This window comes from Sciurus carolinensis, chromosome 11 (assembly GCF_902686445.1).
Source record: "Sciurus carolinensis chromosome 11, mSciCar1.2, whole genome shotgun sequence".
Classification (NCBI taxonomy): Eukaryota; Metazoa; Chordata; class Mammalia; order Rodentia; family Sciuridae; genus Sciurus; species Sciurus carolinensis.
The window spans coordinates 111,189,594-111,208,070 of NC_062223.1; the positions used below are offsets into that span (position 1 = coordinate 111,189,594).

Consider the following 18,477-nt stretch of genomic DNA (forward strand, 5'->3'; position numbering starts at 1 on the left):
TGGGAAGACAGATGTGAGTAGGCATGATAGATGTGTTGCAGGAAAATACTACCAGAGCCTTCTGAGAGGATGGCAAAGCTCACCCGCCCCAAATCCATTTCACTAAACAAGTCTTTCTGCATTCAAACTGAAGACGTGTAGAGATGGTTCCGGACACACCAAGCTGCCCCATCTGAGATCCCCGCCCCACCCCGACCTCAGCTAGCTGTGTGGTTATGTTAGTTATCCTTCTGTTTGTTCCATCCATTTAGTAAAATGTCAGTGTGGGAGCAAACCGAGAGTGAACATATCTTTCATTTGCCAATTAGTCATGTACCGCCTGTAACTGCTCTTGTGTGTGATTTATGTGTATGCATGTGTTATGTTATTTAACTTTTCCTTTATTTGTGGTTGATGTCCCCACTCAATTTTTATTAAGTTCCACGTGGGCCAGGACAGTCTTCTATTTAATCAAATTCCCCAGAGCACAAGGTGGACATGCAGTGCATGTCTAACAAGCTTTTGTTGCTGGATTACCTCTTCTAGAAAGTGAAGGCATATCCCTCCATGGCCCTCCAGGAGAGCAGTAGGAATGAAGTTGACAAGTACATGGGCTGTCCTTATGGTCCCTTCCTTGCCCCGTTGAGCCCTCTCCTTTGGGGCCCAGGGAATCCCTGCTATGCTTCTCCTCTTTCATCTTCATGGGAAACTGCAACTTCACCACACGTGGGTGTGTGGTGTGAAGACACTAGGTGGTGTTCTAGTCAGGGTAGCTGTTTTGCTGTGTTGTTTTCCTGCCCCTTCTTGAGAAGGTAAGTTCTGGACAGGCTTGTGGTTCTCTCCTACCAACCCTCAAAGACAACCAGCAAACCAAGTTCCTAATTCTCAAACGCCCCTCAGAATCACGCCCCACTTCAGGATCTGAAATGAGATCTGGGTCACTTGAAAGCAGCAGCCAAAAAGCGCAGCTTCCCAGAACGCAGGATGAGATCAGTGCTGCTGAGCTTCCCTTTCTTCTCCCAAGATCTCTAGGCAAAACTGATTTGCATGCTGTGACAACTGAGTACCTCCCATCAGGAGATGGAAGACAAGAAGCCTGAGGTTGCTGGAGATGCTGCCACCTTCCCCAGCTGCAGGGAGTGGAGAGAGATGAATGCTTAACAGAGAACTGTGAGGATCTTTGGGAAGCCTAGGGAAAGAGGAACAGACTGCCCAGGAGAGTAAACCCTAAAAAGAAGTCATGGCTATGGCCAAGATGGGATTTTTGCTGCCTGGCTCTAAAATAGGATTCAAGTTGCAAGATGCCCTAAGAAATGAACTAACTCCTCTGGAACCCTGGTTGAAGCCACAGTTGGGGGCAACTGTGTCTGCCTTGCCCAGCGCAGACCACAGATAGCCCCACTGGATAAAATCCCAAAACTGGCTGGCTAGTTCCAGGATTTTACCCAGTGGGCTCCCTCAGACAGGGAGAAGGGAAACCTAATTTTGATCACTTCTCTCTCCTCCAGAGCTTCTCCTTTTCCTTCATTCCTCTTCAGCCCCCTTATTGTAAACCAGCAGCTGAAACCATTCACTTTGTTTTTGTTTGCAGTGCTAGGGATGGAACTCAGGGCCTCGCACTAGGCAAGTGCTCTACCACTGGGCTAAGCTCCCAGCCCACCATAAGTCAGAGGCCTGAGTACAAACCAGAGCACTGTATATAAGACTTGCAAGGATAGAAGGTAAAAGAACTGAGAAGCTCTCCTTTTATTTAGAAGCATCAGGCCCCCTTGACCTTGGTCTCAGGGGTCAGACTAGGGAGTAAGAAAGAAAGAGAAGGGTCGAGATTCCCAATATCCTCCTGGTGTGAAAAATGGTGGGAGGAGATGTCTGGTATGGCTGTGGCCCCATTGTGACCTAAGGATGTCTTTCCTAATGGCCATCCCAAAGCCTCCCAAGACACATCTGCATTACACAAATCAGAGAATCAGGCCTACAGAACAAAAGTCTACCTGGTCACAGAGCTGGAAGGGAAGGATGTGGCAACCCAGGGGCCCAAGAGCAGGGACATATAAAGGAGCTAGACACCCAGGGCTTAAAAATACAGTGGGATGTGGCAGATCCTTTGTGGTTAAATTCCAGGTTATACCTCATTCTAGGCCATGTAGGGTATTTTTAGCTGTTAGGAGAGAAGGGTTTGGAGCGTATGGGGAAGGGAAAACTGTGCTATTACTGATGTATAGCCTGGGTGAAGGAAGCGGGTTGCATAGATTGGGTCTACAGGCTTCATTCATCAGTTCCTTTCCTGGCATAATAAATTGAGTCAGTTTCAATCCGTCAGTCCTGCCACCATGCCCGCCTTCTTATATTGTTGTATTCAATTCTAGGTAGGTGTGCCTCTCACGTAGGGTCCCCAAACACACACACCCTAGACCTCAGATGACTCTGGCTTCCTGAAGTCAGGTCAAAGAACAGATGTGAAAAGTCGTTAGTCACATGACTAAATGGAATAAGCTGGGGTACTCCACCATCCAGAGAACCCCTTAGTTCAGTTCAACATTCATGCCTCACCCCAGAACAGCCTGAGCCCCCAGAAGGTTCAGGAGGTCCCTTTCCAGAGCAGAGTAGTGGGACCATTCAGAGTACAGTCTCTGGGGCTGAGCCCCTGGATTTGCATTCTGGCTCCACCACTTACTCTGTGACCTTGAGAAAGCAAGTTGACTTCTCTACACCTCATTTTCTCCCACGTAGTGAAGAATAACAGTGGAACTAAATGAGATACTAGGTATGCTGAGCACAGTACCCAAGCAGATCAGAGGCTTAATCAATAAAAGTTAGTCTCTTATTTTTATTTCCATTGCTATCATTCTGTCATTGAGATCAGGAGCCGCACGGCCTGCAGTGAAGTCTGTTGGAGCAGATTTTTGAGGAAGTCCTTGGTATTCCCAGAGGCCCTTATCTTCACTAAGATGTCTGGGCACACCAAAGTTGCTGGGTTTGGTTTACCCTTGAGGGGACGTGGGACCCAGGATGGCCTATATATGTTGAGAGAGTCTGATGATTCCAGCACTTCTGTCTTAACGTTCCTGGGTCCAAACCACCTTTTTTATAGATTCACTATAAGAACTTGCCCTTGTCAGAGTTTTATCAACTCTGAAGGATTCAAAATGATGTTAACCAGCAGTTCTGACTGGGTTTCCGCCAGTCACTGTTCCACATGGCTGCATTCGCTTCTCTTCCTCTTCCTGTCCTCTCTTTGCTGATCTGGATTCGGCCTGGTATTCTTGTCACAAGGTCACTGCCCAGGTGAGCTCAGCTCAGCGTGAAACAAAACAGCTCATCTGAAGGCACCATGTGGTCTGTAAAGGGGGGGAATAGCCCTCCTCAACCTCCTATCTTCTTACCACTGGGCTCTTTCGGTTCCATCTTGTAAAAGCCAGGCAGAAGGGATTTTAATCTGAGCTCTCGGAGCCCTCAGATGGGGAGCAGGAGCTGCCCCTAATTCCTTGGGTGCCATGGCCATAGTCGGCAACCTTTTCCTCTGAGTTCCATCTCAGTCTGACCCCTCAGCTTTAAAAGGAAGCTGGGCACAATTTGTTTTCCAAAGGCTCTCATGCTTGTTATTTCTTGAACTTCAGTTTTAATTGTTTGGGTGTTCTCCAGAGGGAAGCCACACTCACTTGGAATTTAACCATTCTCTCACCCACACTCGCTCTTCTCCCTGCTCCTAAGCATCAAGAATCCCTGCTGCACCAGCTCAAGTTTTGTGCCTCTCTAGTGTTTTTGTGTTCTTGGCCCATGGGGCATATTTTATAAACACACAGTCAGTTTACACTGCCTGGGAACTTAGGGGCTTTCCTCTGTGCGGGAAACAGCTGTGAGGAACTTGACCAACCTTTGCTTTGTGCAGAGCAATATATCACCTCTGATCATTGCATGGGACAGCTGCACTGTTGGTCTCCTGTGGTTATACCTGAGGATCTTCCCAAAAATCTGAGTTAAGAAGGGTAGCCTGCTCTACTCTCCTCCCTTGTTCCCAGTTTAATTGTTCATAAATGACTTTACATACTACAATACCCGGTATCTGCTTACCTTCATACCACCTATCAGCAGCATCTTCAACCAACTGACTACTCTTAGATCACAGAATCATGGGCTGGTAAAACTGAAAAGTGACTTCAAGAGAGTCATTCACCCAACACACTAGACAAACTCTATGTGCAAAACACTGCTAGATTCCATGTGTACAAGAAGGTAAGCAAGACCCAGCCCCCATCCTCAAAGAATTGACAGACTCCAGGCTCTGCCAACATCTCCACAAAGCCTGTGGGGACTTCCTCAGAGGCTCAGGTTGTCCTCTAATACATTACCCTGCCTCTCTGTTGACCTCTATCATAGTACCCGTCATGAAATAGTGAAGTGATCTTCATGTCTTTCCTGCCTATAGAACATAACCTTCCAGAGGGCAAGGCATGCCATGCTGGGTGACATCGAGATGATGCAGGTCCTATGATCAGATTTTCATACCAGATAAATAAGAGTAGAAATGCTACATTTCTTGACCACCTTGGCTAATCACTAAAAACAGATGAGGTTGGAGGTTGCCTGAAGGAGAAAGATCCAGAAAAGTCAAAGGGACACCACCAATACCAAAAACCCAAGAAGAAGCTGGTCAAAATGGGAAATTCCAGTCTATTGCTCTCTTGTCCCTCTGTAAATCCTTTATTAAATCTGAAGGAGGTTGTATTAGTTTACAAGGGCTGCTCCAAAAAGGACCACAGACTGCGTGGCAACAGAAATTGACTTTCTCACAGTTGTGGAGGCTAGAAGTCCAAGATCAAGATGTCAGCAGGGGTGAGTTCTTCTAAGAACCTCTTTCCTTGGCTTACAGATGACCACCTTCTCCTCTTTGTCTTTCCATTGTTTTCTCACACTTATCTATGTCCTAATCCCTTCTTGTAAGGACACCAGTCATATTAGATTATGACCCACCCAGTTACCTCACTTTACCTTAATTACCTCTTTAAAGACATATCATCAAATACAATCACATTCTGAGGTTTTGGGGTTAGGACTTCGACACATGAATGTGGGGAGGACACAATTCAGTCCATAACAGAAATCAACACTTGTGCTCACAGAAGTGGCAGAGTATTCCTATTAAAGCCACAGCCAATCAGTCCCAGAGACAAGAAAAAGTCCTATAGCTTCTTGGCTGACTTATAACCTTGGGGATTCAAAGCTTCATTCGCACTGGTGACCAAACCCAACTGTGCTTTGCCACCACCACCTACAATATATCCCTTCCCCTCCCCACAGAGTTATTACTCTCTGAGGTTTCTGTATTTGAGCCAAGGGTAAGAGAAGGTGTCTTTGTGGAGAAAATAAAGAAACATGTCTCCCTTGGGACCAGGATGTACAATGACATCGATAGAGGCAGTTTCCAAGGAAAAGTACTGGCTTGCTTCCCAAGCTCACAAGGAGAACACAGGAAAAATGTCCAAATGCCTTGGCTAGATGGAGAAGTGCCAAGCCACCAACAAGCACCAGCAGTGGATTCCTGACTGCCAGCCAGTGTCGTGGTGCTGCTAGACAGGAACCAACATGGACCTGAAAGAAAGACCTGCCAGCAGAATGACCCCCCATTCACATGGCTCTTGTTGTTGGCTTGTGCAGGGTCACAAGTCCTTGGCAGCTTCAGTTGCCAGGGCTGTTCCTCACCCTTGGTTGCCAGTTGGCATCATGTTGGAAGAGTACAGGATATGAGATTCCAGAAGAACTGACTCATTGTAACCAGATTTGGCCTAGCTTGGCCACACAATGCCAAGGCAGCAGGGGGGATGTTGCTGACTCAGTGTAGGGGAACCCAAGGACAGGCAGGTGGGGAGTGGCTTGGAATGAAGCATGCCCACAAAAGACAACTGAAATGGCTGAAGAAGCTCAGTGCCCAGTCACCAAGATAGAGCCCAGTTCTCCAAGGAAAGGGAAAATCACAGGCAGTCTTCTCCACTTCTCATGAGCAGGTCTCAAGGTGCAAAGTCCTGGAGGATTTGCAGAAACAGTTGACTTCTCCAGGAGATTCCAAAGCTTGCTCCAAAACCATCCAAAGCAGTCCATATGACATGCTTCTCAATTACATCCTGAAATTGCATCTATGGTAGGTAGACCAAGTTGAGATGCTTGACTCTGGAGCTAGAATTCAGATCACAGCCAATAACTTTCCTGAACCAGGTAACATCTCCACTTTACCTGGAGATAGCCACATTTTTCACACAAAGACAAGATTAGGAGAAAGCAGGCAGTGGTCATGGTAGGGAGTGGATTCTGACTTAATAGAAACTCTCTGGGGAAGAGATAAGACTGCAGTCATCTTGCAAGAGGTAAACCTCAAAAGTCATTGGAGTTACTGTGTAGAACTACTTAGCCCATGAGTGGTCCTCACCTTCAGTGGGTAAAAACAAAAAGCAATATCCATGTAATTTGAGGAGTCTGTCCAGGAAAAGGCCAGAGGGGTGTATCTAGCACTGACCATCTGGTAACCCCATTCTTTCAACACATTTTTTTTTGAGCACCTAACTTGTGCCACAGTGAAAAACAAGATAAAAGATAAACTCACAGGCCCTTCCTTCATGAAGCTCACATTGTAGCAAAGATAAAATAATCAATTATGTGATTCAAAGTATTTATAATTGTGACAAGTACTATTACAGTAGTTGAGAATGTTAGCTAGAATACAATCTAGGAGGTACAAGAAGGCTTCCTTGGGGAATGATGCATAGGCTGGAGCCTGAAGGATGAGTGGGAATCATCTAGATAAAAGGATGGAGGGGAGATAACATACCAGGAAAAGAACAACATATGCAAAGTCCTTGAGGCTGAAACAAGCCTGATAGCATCGTGGGACAAGGTCCCAAGGAGCTGAACTCCAGAGAGTGGAATGAGATGGGTCTGCAGAGCATTCTTTCGGGGAGGGTGCATCGTGCAAGGCCTTGTAAAGTTCTAAAGTGTTCTGATTTTTATTAAGAGCAGTGGGAGCCATGGAAGAGCTGGGGGAGGGAAGAGATGGCACAGCTAGATATACTGACCTGAGCACTCACCACCTCTCTTACTTAAGGTTGCCTCGATGCAGAGGGGGAGACTTGGCCTTGCGTCTGAGTCCAGCGTGATTTGCAAACCCTAAACAGACAATTCAACAGGGTTTCTTGCTTCTAGCAAGCTGCGATAGCCAACTGAATTGCAAAGATAAAGTTTATGGCAGGACATCCCTGTGGGCTCCCATCTGACCCACATATTAAATGGTATCTATACCAAGAAGGGTAAAAAAACACCTAGCTTGTAAGAAAATGAAAGTAAGTCAGGCTTCCACAGCAATAGTATAAATAAAGGCCTACAAAAAGTGGGAGGTAGGGCAGATCAATGATGCCACATTGAGACAGAGCTCAGAGGACTCAAAAGAGCACAGAAGTTGCTGAGGAGAGGACTCAGCCTCTCCATCTCTGACACTCAGTGATCTGCTGTAAATCCCATCATGAACTGATCAACAGTCACTTCTCTCTTCCCATGGAGTGACTCTCTTTGAGTTATAGAATTCTCCTGAACTGCTCCAAGTCAAACAGTCTCTTTTTTCACCCCAGTGTAGAAAGATGCAGCAAAACTTCAGAAAACAGCTCCAGCAAATCCCTCCTCTGTCCCTGAGTCAACCATCCTCCCTGCATCCCAATTTCAATCTCACTCTCATCACCCAAGGCACAAAGATTCATCTCAGAAATCAGCAGTAAGGGCAGAGTGGTTCTGAAACAGAACATGCTGACCCACTTTTGTTGACTTTTAAGAAATGGCCCCTATACTCTGCCTCTGACACCTCCCAGGCCCCCTCCTCCTCTGGGTGGACTCATCCCACAGAATCTAATCACACAGGTGTAAGAAGACAAGAAACCTAACATCCTATCCTTGGGCTTTCCATGTCTTATCTATTGTGACACAGAAATGGAGGAGAAATGGCTCTGCAGCTCCTGAGAAAGGCAAGAGGCAGGCCCACCGGGGCCTAAGGGTTCTCTTTTAGGTCATATCCCCTCTTTCTACTGCAGCAAGTTCCTGCAGGCAGCCTTGGGTGGACAAAGAGAGTGCAGTTCTGGATTTCATGTCCTAGTAAGCAGGTACCATGACAGCTTCATTTTAGTGAGGTGGCCCCTCTCTCCCTTCTCCTGCCTAACCAAGACTTCCTAAGTCAGGATGTTGGTATATTTTCTTTGCATGTTTTCCCTGAGCACCCCTATAACCCTTGGGCACCAGGTACAGTAGATGTCTATTTTTTTTTTCCATCCAGCACCCCTGCAACCAGTGACTCCTGACTGTCCTCTTCAGCACACACCTAGAGTTCCTCCTGCAGAAAACAGCCCCTGATCACTTCTCAAGACCTTCCTCGGACCCCTCCACAGACACTAAGACCCAGATTCAGCAGCAAGAGCTGCCATAATGATGGAGCTCCCCCTACTGACAGCTTCCATGGTGGAGGGCCCAGAGGACTGGTGGGATGAGACCTCCCTCTCACTGTTCTATAAAATTAGGTTCTGGGAACACCTTCCAGCTCACCTTCAACCACCACCTCCAAATAAGGACAGCTCTCTCCAGAAGATCTTAGGAATCAGCTCTTTATCAGTGCCAGAACACTCCAGACCACACAGAACTTGAAGTGACACCCAGGAGAGGCTGTTACCCATTGCTGGGCCAGACTGATGGAATGTATTTCAGGGTCCCCACAGCACTGAGCACAAAGAATCATGTGTACCAAGTGATCAAGTCATTCAATTAAGCGCCCATGCTGACCGCCTCCCAGAGAACTGACCTACTCCTTCCCAAGGAGTGCTGAGACACTTCACCCACCCCAAACTGCAGGCAGTACAAAACAAGCTGACAGTTTCTGAGGGAACTGTTGATAACAGCGACCATAAGTAATATCACATACCTGATTCTCAAAGTACCATGACCTTCATCTAATTCTCAGAAGCAATGCCATCACCCACATGAAGCAGATGTCATCATCAGATGAGGAAACTGAGGCATAAAGCAATAACAGGCCAGAATGAAAGCTCAGCTCCTTCTACCTAATGCCACTTTCATGAGAAGCTGTGAGCTGAGGACAGTAAGAGGAAGAACTGTAGAACCAGGAAGCCTTGGAGGCCTGAAGTCCTGTCAGGGGCCTGCCAGAAGAGGAAGCCCAGAGACTCAGGTCTCCCCCTCTCTGGGTGCTGAGTCACCATAGAGACTCAGAACCCCCAACATCAGGGGGCTAAGAGCCTCATGGAGAAGCAGGATAGATGAAGGAAATTAGCACAGGCTTAGAGGCTTAATTGGCCTTTCCTGTTCTGACCATCACCATGAAGTACAGCCTTTGGAAGAGTCCAGGAGAGCACCGAAATCTGCTGAAGTCACTCATGGGTGAATCTTTTGTGTCTCTCCCATCCAATGCCAAGGGCTACTGGGTGCCACCCATGTGCACTATACAACAACCCCCATTTTCTGAGGTTTTGTTTTACACAGTGTAGTTACCCATGGTCAACTGCAGTCCAAAAATGTTAAATGGAAAATTCCAGAAATAAACAATTCATAAGTTTTAAACCAAATGCTATTCCAAGTAACATGATGAGATTTTGCACCATCCTGCTGCATCCTGCCTGGGATGTGAATCATCTGTCTATGGCTGTATACACTACCTGCCTGTTAGTCACTTCATAGCTGACTCAGTTGTCAGATCTCCCTCTGTGGTATTGCAGCTCTAATAGTCAGGTAATCCTTGCATAGTAGCCAAGTGCTATGTCACAAGTCCTATATCGTTCACCTCACTTCGTCTCATCATGTAGGCATTGTATCATCTCATCTCACATCATCACAAGATGAAGGGGAGTACTGTACAATAGTGTATTTTGAAAGAGAGACCACATTCATATAACTTATTACAGTATAGTGTTATAATTATTCAATTATTAGTTATTGCTGTTAATCACTTCCTGTGCCCAGTTTATACATTAAACTTTATCATAGGTGTGAATGTATAAGGAAAATAGTACATAGAGAGCTTGGTACTCTCTTGGTACTTCAGGCATACACTGGGGATCCTGAAACGCATCCCCATGGATAAGGGGGGACTAATATATTCACTTTAGAAACTAGCTGAATGTGGAGGACAGGGCAAGGAAAGGAAAGGGCTCTAACTTGGATGTCTTCTAGAATGTTAGTTCTATTCTCCAAACACCAGGAAGTTGAAAGGAACCCACTGAGAAAGGAGCTGAGGAGCTAATGGGGGTATACCCAGGGTCTTGCCCACCAACAGGCAGAGGGAGGCCTCTCCAGAGACAGATGAGGGTGGCAAGGAGAATATAGAGAGTCAGTGGGCAGGGAAGGCAAATGAAAACATAGAAAGGTGAGCAGGCTTGTGAGTAGCTACACTGCCTCAAGCCCCGCACCTACTGTTCTCACTGCTTGTCTCCCACGCTCTTTGGAAATACGTCTTCTCTTCCAAAAGCCATAGCTTCTCCTGGGGAGAGCACATGATAGAGAAAATATATTATAGAAATGTGTGTGGCAAATATGGTAGGGATACAGAATGGGATTTGGATCCTAGTAGTGGTGGGTGGACAAGCGTTTCCATCAGCAATGTCTCTTGTAGCTCTAATAATACCTGTTTATTGTTGACACTGGTTTCTTCTCCACTCTGCAGAGATCCCAACTTCTGGCCCAGAGACCCTGACTCCTCTGTTTTTCCTATTACCCTCAGAGTCCAGACTGGCCTGGATTCCAAATAATGACCACACTGAACCAGAAGTCACCCTCCTGGCCAGCACTCAGGGCCTCTCACCCCCCTTCCCGTGTATCACACTGCATCAGAGGCATGCAGGCCTGGGCAGGTCTGGCATAGCCCGCTCCCAGGCTGGGGTGGGAAAGTTGACATTTCCCCAGAGTTTACTCAAAGTGCATATGTCCTAACAGACCATATCCTCTAGGACCTCACAGAGACCTGGGTGGTGCTATCAGAACATTGCTCAGGCTTATAAACCCCTTTGATTTGTGATCAATGAAGTCTCCAAAAGAGAACAAAAATCAACTCCCCACAAAGAAGTTGATTTTCTTGGAAATCTAAAATTGCCTCAGTGGCAACATTTCTCCACGAATGGGTTTTTTAATATGCCCTTCCTATCTCTGTGGTCAGAATATCTCTTTTATCTGATAACACCATGAAACACTCCAGCAAAAGGGACCACCACATTGAAATAAATACCAAATGATCAGTGCTGTACTCATCTTCTGCTCTGGAGACTATGGAGAAGGTGAGATTGGTTCATGAAAAAATATGCTCTTCTTTCTGGAGAAAGCCAGACATATTATAGACTTCTCTGAGTTCTGAGATTGAGTAGGACCCTCCAAGAGAGGCTGTGAGAGATGGCCCATAGTGAGCAGGAATGGTCATTGCCCATAACCCAAAAAGGGAGCCTCTGCTAACAACTCCCAGAAGGCTGCTGCCACGTCACCTAGGCAATATGTGGCTAACTCCACAAAAAACAACAGAAGAAGAAAAAGGGACTTTTTTCTAATAAATATTCTTTTGCAGCTAATCCACCCTTTGTAACTGTCAGGCTTCATGGGGCTGGCAGCAAGCCCATCAGATAACAATGCAGCTGTGACCTGAGAAACGTGAGAAGAGGAGCAGATTAAGAAAGATGAAAAACATGTTTGGCAACTGTGTCTGAGGGGAGGTCCAAGGGGAGTCCTCAGAGGGATGCCCTGGCATTTCTGGGACCCCAAAACCAATGCTACCCGGGAGCTGTGGCTACCCAACAGGGATGAGGTCAGTCAGATGTGCGTGCCCTGAAAGCAGACAGCTGGTTACTCTATTATTTTGCACAGGCATTTATATCTTAAAATTGTGTGAGTCGGCTTAATGGAAAATGGCAATAGAGTGAGAGAGATGTCATATCACAAGGCACGTGCTTTTGGTGTCCCCCGCCCCCCAGCTTCAGGCCAAGGACCACACAGCTCTGCAGGGAGGCAGCCCAAGGCAGTAACATTCTCTCTTCCTGCTCTCTGACAAGGTTCCAGCAGGCAACCATGACAAAGCAAGATGAAGCTACAAGGAAAGGGATTTGACTAACAGGATTTTCCTAACCAAGAGCTGACAAGTAGGCCAACAAGTGCATGGATATGCATGGAGATATTAGGACAGAAAACTTCTGAGTAAAACTTCTGAGTACCCCAAAATGTCTGAGTCTTGATAAAGTACAGATAGAAACACTGGTTTTATAGGCTGTGATAGGAGAGGACTATTAAATAGATGGAAGAAATGATGGAACTGACTTCCTTATTTAGACCCCTACATCTTTCTCTGACTGCCTCCATCATCAGCTATGACAACATCCCAAAGAAAGTTCTCTCCCAACCAGCTCCCCAGGAGGTCTCCAAAGCTGCCATATTGTTCCTGGTGCTTTTTCTTGGATCCCTGCCTTGTGGGTCTCAGCAAGCCCAACTGATCTACAGGGTTTTGCACCATCTCTAGCCAGGGGCCACCTTCCCTCCCAAGAGGGAACCGAGAGCTGTGAGCCCGGGCTCCCTAGTCATCACACCAGGAAGGGCAGTCTGCAGGCGGTTGTGGGAGGAGGACAGTCAGGCCTCAAGAGACTCTTTCATGACTCAAATTTAACTCTGCCCAGAGGCCCAGAGGCCCAGAGGCCTGGGACACAAGACTTAAATTATCTCTTGGACTTCTCTGCAACCCAGTCTCTTGCCCATGCAGTTACTCTTAAGCCACCAGTGTGGGTTGTCTGGAGCACTTCAGGGAAACCAGGGTGCAGGCATTCACTCTGTCTCCACTCCCAGAACAGGTTGTGCATGCCCACCAACACCAGAGGCCAAAAGAGCTGCAGGGCAACCAGGTTTGTGAGGGTCTTATTAGCACTAGGGAGAGTAAGGCCCATATCATAAAGATATGGTTATGTACTAAGAAATTAAGTAAGACTGCAATCACTGCTACCATTTATAGATCACTGGCTACATTCCAAACCTTGTTTTAAGCTCTCCCCATTCTTGAGTTTGTCCCATCCTCACAACACCTTACTTTTTTAAATTGAAGTAAAATTTACATAGCATAAAATGCATCACTTTAACCATTTTAAACTGTATAGTGAAGTAACTTCTAGTATTTTCATAATGGTGGACAACCATCACGACTAATTCCAAACTATTTCTATCACTCCCAAAAGGAAACCCCATACATATTAAGTAATGACCCACAAAAATCTACTTTGGAGGGAGGTACCTTCTACTAACAAAGCTTAACATCATGCTCATGGGGAGGAAGAAAAGTTGAGAGAGTCTAGCCAGGATTGTTGAACAGGTCCTGAAAGGAACCTGGAACTGAGAAGCAATAAATGGATAACTGGCACAATACTCAAATTTTACACATGAGGAAATGGAACATGGGCGGTTCAGTACCTTGCTCAAGGACACACAATGAGGGATAAAATCAGACTGTCTGATTCCAAAATGAGGCAGACACTGTGTCTGGAGGGCAAAGGTTCAGAGGAAAATGCTGTGTATCTTCTCAACTATAAATAGTACAGGTAAGGTATCCCTGGACTTCTTGACCAAATATAAAGATACTACAGAATGAAACATTCCTGGAGTTTCAGATCAGGTAGTTTTAGAAAATTCATTGAAGAGCTCAAAAAAAATAGTAATTCTGCAAACCTTAATGCCTTATAAGAAATATAGACCCACACAGTTAGGCCAAGATTGCATAGACCAAAAAGTTCAGTAGCAATCGATAAGCATTTGCTGAGCAAAACACCATGCTTGGCATGAAGAAGAGTAGGAAGAAGAAAAACTCTTCCATTTCTGTTCTCCATCAGCTGGTGCCACCTGATTTCTCAGATCTTCCAAGATTATGTTCTCTGTTATATATATCCTGATATTGTAAGTCCTGATGTACATCATTCTTAAATAGTTCTTACTCTCCCATGGCTCTTACTCTTTCCTGGTTGTTGATGTTATTGCTGCCACTTTCATCTAGAAGGTATTCCCTCTCCCTCTTAATTTACCTAAATCCTATGCCTTCTGATGAGCACAGGCCTTAATAACTCTTCTTTTGTCCAAACACAGAAATCACATCTTCATCATTGTAATAATAGTAAACACTTAAGGAGTCCTTGCTGTGTGTCATGTACTGACAAATAATTTACTGAGCACAATCTCATTTAATTCTCCCTAAAAAATCCAGAATCCAGATGAAGAAACAGGAACAAAGAGGTTAAATAATCTAGTCACACAACCACAAAGTGGCAGAACCAAGGTTAGAATCCTGTTTTTTTTTTTATGATTCTAGAACCTCTTCACCACCATATTTAAGGGCATTTCCACTAAAGGCAGACATCTTTTGTAGCACTTCATCATATGAACCTAATACTGCTTTCTAATTATTTCCCACATTCTGGCCTTTTCTTCCTGCCAGGTTACAAGCATTCTGAAGACAGGCACTATGTATATAAAAGCAGTCCAGCCCAGTCTCTCAGATCTATAGATTAGTTTCCTTCTTCTCCTCTATGCTCCCACATCATCTGTCAGTGATGAAAGGGTTCCATATCCAGAAGAAGAAATTAACAGGCTTATCTGAAGGGAGAACTAATCCTTGTACCTTATACCTTGACCCAGGCAGTAAATGAGTATTGTACTGAGAGAACTGGAGCAGGCGGAAGGGCAGAGAAGGAGCAATATATTGCTTTATGTCTAGCCTAGAACCTCAGGTTCACTGTCAATGTCAACCAACCGACAGTAACAAAAATTCCCATTTTGGAGCCCCTGATGTGTGTCAAGCACTGCTTTAAAAGCTGATTTGCAGTATCTCACAAGCCCACATAGCAAGCCTGAGGTAGGTGCCACTATTATCACTGCTTTATTGAAGAGGAAATCAAAACTCAGAGAAGTAAATTTATTAAAGATTTGTTGCTGGTAAATGGTAGAATTGGAATTTGAAATCAGGGTTTTCTGGTTCCAAAATCAGAGGGAGGGTATCTCCAAATCTGTTGAGGGAGCAGCACCTCCCATCAATGTCCAAATATTCGGATTTATCACATTATCAAATATTCACTATTCTGTGAGCAAAACTGATTTAATCATGTACAATATGATCCCTATTGTTAAGAGACTTGCCATCTAGACAAGGGGACAGATGGAGGGAAGAAGCAGAATGCAGGACAACCACCAGGACTGGGCAACAGTGAAGGAGCAGCCTAGTGAGGGAACTGACAAATGGAGAGGAAAAGAATGGGAAGTTTTGGGACAGGGGCCCATTGGATGACTTCTAAGTTTTCTTAGAAAATAGATATGTTAAGAGTAGAACTCTAGCAAAATACAGAGCTGGGGATGTATACTTTATAGTAAACAAAAAAAAAAAAGTAGAAGATGCAGCCACAAAGCCACATAACTTACTCAGTTACACAACCTTGGCTGGAAATTCCCAAGATAGGACACCAAGAGGTATCAGAGCCAAGGCCAGAGAACTGAGTATCAAGAGCCATGCAGAAAAATGGAGCAAATTGTTATATGCATATATGAGTATATTACAATGAATCCCACTATTATGTGTAATTATAATGCCCTAATAAAAAAGTTAAAAAAAAAAAAAGAACCACTCAGATCAGCCGAGGAGACTGTGAGAGAGGTAGGAAGCAGGTAAGTTTCATGCCAAGTTAGTCAGGGATGACAGAGAGATTTGCTCAGTGCAACTCAGTAAACATTTATGAGTACCAAGTCTTCATTCCTTTGATATTCCATTCCTTCAACAAGTACTGACTAAGAATTAATGTGAGTCAGCACTGTTCCTGGAGTATGAAAGAAGGGGGAATACACAAGTAAAGCCCTAGGCTGCTACTAGGAGAATGCTTATGAGCAAGCATTATGAACTATGTGAAGCAGTCAGACCACAAACCCCATTGCTAAATCACCTAAAGCTGGGCTGTGGACACTAAACAGACATATGGCCAACAAAACTGCTAACCAATATATAAGTAAGATTTAAATAAGAACAATAGACATGAGAGAAGTCAACAGGTCAAATAAAGTTTTTTTCCGCCAGATGAAGAGATGTGAACATATTTGGAGGCAAGGAAGAGTGACGGCCAATTTAATTATAAATATCTTTACACTTTTAAAATTAAACTTTCACACTCCTTAAAAACTGAATCTTATTATCAGTACTTCTCAGATAATATATATTTATCTCCTAGAAGTAGTTCTAGAAGCTTTTGTCATTTTAACTGGTCCCAGTCAGGGAAACCCCATCCTAGAATTGAGGCAAGAGGAAATGGTACCCAGAATTCATTCACAAACCTACACATACTGCTTACAGTGGACTGAGAATTTTTTAAATGGCCATAAAATGGCCACCAAGGATGGAAAAGACCTTAAAGATCATCCAACTTGACTTTCTTATTTTCCACAGGTGGGGGGAAACTGAGTCATGAACATATGAAACACATGGTTTGTCCATGGTGAATCAGTAACCTTGGCAGACTCAAATCCAAGTTTCCTATACAGATCCTATAGGAAGAAAAAGAACTGTCTGTCTAGGAAGAAGTGAGGAAGCCAGGGAATCTCTGAGATCCTTCTGAGCCCTGAACAATACCTTTATTGACCACCCCCCGAACACCTGTCATGCTCTCTGCCTGACTCTTATTCCCTCAGCCATCTCAACTCTGGCTACAGAATAAGAGCTCATCTGACAGGTCTCTAAAAGTTCCAACATAATGGTCCTGAGACTCTAGCCAGACACAACTCAGAAAGGCCAGCTCAGAGCCGGTCCGAGTTTCCTCGGGCTACCTAGTTCTGACCAGAACTTTAAAGTCTAGGAAGACAAAGCCTGGAGGATCTGAAACCCATCTCAGTTTCTCAAAGCAAACAGAGACAAGGGCACCAGGCCACGTGCAATGGCAGAATACTTGGTGGTTCTCTTTACCAGAGTGTACCAGTACCAGCCAGGGCTGAGGCAGAAACTCAGCAACCCAGCCCTGGTCGCCACTAGTCCAAGGGAAGCTATCAGAGCTACTATGTTCTCAAGTGCTCAGACCCAAGATGAGGAAAACATTTAAGGCCAGTGACAGAGAACCCAGGGCCTCTGGGGGTCGGAAGGAACCAGAGAAGGCCCACCACTACAACTGCCTTGAGTGGGAAAGGAAAGAAGGGCTCTTGTTTCTCCAAGAGGCTTCACCCTGCCCTGGGGAGGAAGCAGCTCCCCAGAAATGACACTTGAGGACTTGGCTTGGGGCCACAGGCACATATAGTTCAGGGTTTTTGTTTCTACTTTATAAATGGAGGCAGGCGAGAAAATGAATTCTTTGGCTGAGTAACACAATACTTCTCAGTCCAGCCCACCAGGCTTGGCCCTGGGAAGAGCAAACAAGCTGCCTGCCCTGTCCCAACAGGTTTGTGGACACTCACCCCTGGCTGCCATTCACTGCACTGAGGTGTGGATGCTGGGGAGAGGGGAAAACAAATCCCCAGAAAGCATGGGAATGGGGAAAACCTACAGCCCATTCCTCTACCCCCAGAGTGAGGCCAGAGCCTGGTAAGGCCACCAAGCCATCAGATACAACTCTCTGCTCCACCTACCCACCTCAAGCCATTTCAGTTCTCACTTCCCTTGCTGACCCAGACCCCAGACCCCACCTGTCAGTCCAAGATTTCTTCCCCTCAAACCAAAAGACCTCCCAGTTGCCACCAGACCAGGCTGAGGGTCTCTCCCACTGATGTGTATGTGTCCTGCAGGTCACCAGCCAAAAGTAAGCACCCAGATCATCTGCTGTGATCCAACCGGTCAATGCAAAGAAAACAGCAATAAGAGCATTCACACAATATTTTGCAGATTACAAAGTACGTTTAATAGACACTTTTCCATTCTCACAACCACCTTCTAAGTTAGGCATTATCATCTCCCTATTTTACAGAGTGGGAAGCAAGAGGCTCAGAGATTTCAGGTCTCCGGTCCAAGCTACCTAACTCTACCTCTCACTCTCAGTGAGTCTCTACTGATCGTGGGTACCATGAGCAGTAGAATAGGTAATAACTAACTCAAGCTATTTAACCCCTCATATTTCAGACCCGGCAGCTGAACAAATGAGAGGCTCTCACCTGGCAGGCCTGAGGGGGCCAGGCAGATATGATACAACCTCAATTGACCCCTGCTCCTGCAGTCAGCCCAGCCACAGCCTGGCCCCAGCAGGGGCCCTCTGGCCTCTCCTGCGGCCGCCCTGCCCCACCCCTCCACACACTCCAGCAGGGCACCCTCAAGCACTGTTTGTTTTGCTGAGAGTTTCCGTTGGCTCCTTGGCTGGCTCGCGTGTGGGTGTTTGTTGTATTTCTCCTGCAGATGGCAGACAGCATGCCCTCCCCAGCATCGCCCCACCCCAAGGGCTGTGTGGAAAGCAGACGCTGCCGGGCCGAACAAAAGCCTAGCAGGTGAACAGCCCCGTCTGCCTT

General features: G+C 45.7%; 1 long non-coding RNA gene across 1 annotated transcript in view; it reads right to left on the bottom strand.

Moving 5' to 3' along the window:
* The window catches only part of LOC124958091 (uncharacterized), a 34,132-nt gene extending 15,874 nt beyond the window's left edge, over window positions 1-18,258 (bottom strand). Inside the window, exon 1 of the long non-coding RNA XR_007103833.1 lies at window positions 18,130-18,258. This is a non-coding gene — a long non-coding RNA (uncharacterized LOC124958091). The remainder of the gene's footprint in view (window positions 1-18,129) is intronic.
* Between the last annotated feature and the right edge of the window lie 219 nt (window positions 18,259-18,477).